At 43.5% G+C, this 400-nt stretch overlaps 1 protein-coding gene across 1 annotated transcript in view; it reads left to right on the top strand.

The window, feature by feature from the left end:
* Nucleotides 1-17: 17 nt before the first annotated feature.
* LOC107578183 (uncharacterized) overlaps nt 18-400 on the top strand; it is a gene marked incomplete at its 3' end in the record, with an annotated part of 8373 nt that continues 7990 nt past the window's right edge. Inside the window, exon 1 of the mRNA XM_016264165.1 lies at nt 18-128. The remainder of the gene's footprint in view (nt 129-400) is intronic.

Here is a 400-nt window from a genome sequence, read left to right as displayed (position 1 = left end):
TTGGATGCCAACCGCCGTTAAACATCAAGGAAGAAGAAGAAGAAGCCCATCAGATAATGGCTAAAGCAATGGTTTATAAAGGAAATGCTGAGTAAAAAAGACGCAGGGAGGACGAAAAAAGAAAATCGGTGAGTTTGGGGCTCATATTAGTTAATGCATTGCTATGCAGTCACATCTATATGGTTATGCACACAGCCGCGCACAGACAATCGCCATAACAGGCAGTTTTGTACACAATGGGCTAGAACAGCAAACCCTCTTGTTGGCGAAACGTAGAAGGATCTACCACTGCACGAGTGAGAGTAAACAGACATATTCTTGTAGTCGTTTTTATTTCGGCTTCTCTTTCCTTCGTCGCTCAAATGATTTGAATGGACCTGCGAAGTGGGCTGTGTCTCAA

Source organism: Sinocyclocheilus grahami, unplaced genomic scaffold (genome assembly GCF_001515645.1).
Source record: "Sinocyclocheilus grahami isolate Dianchi unplaced genomic scaffold, SAMN03320097.WGS_v1.1 scaffold9236.1, whole genome shotgun sequence".
NCBI classification, from domain to species: domain Eukaryota; kingdom Metazoa; phylum Chordata; class Actinopteri; order Cypriniformes; family Cyprinidae; genus Sinocyclocheilus; species Sinocyclocheilus grahami.
This window is presented reverse-complemented; position numbering and strand designations above follow the sequence as displayed.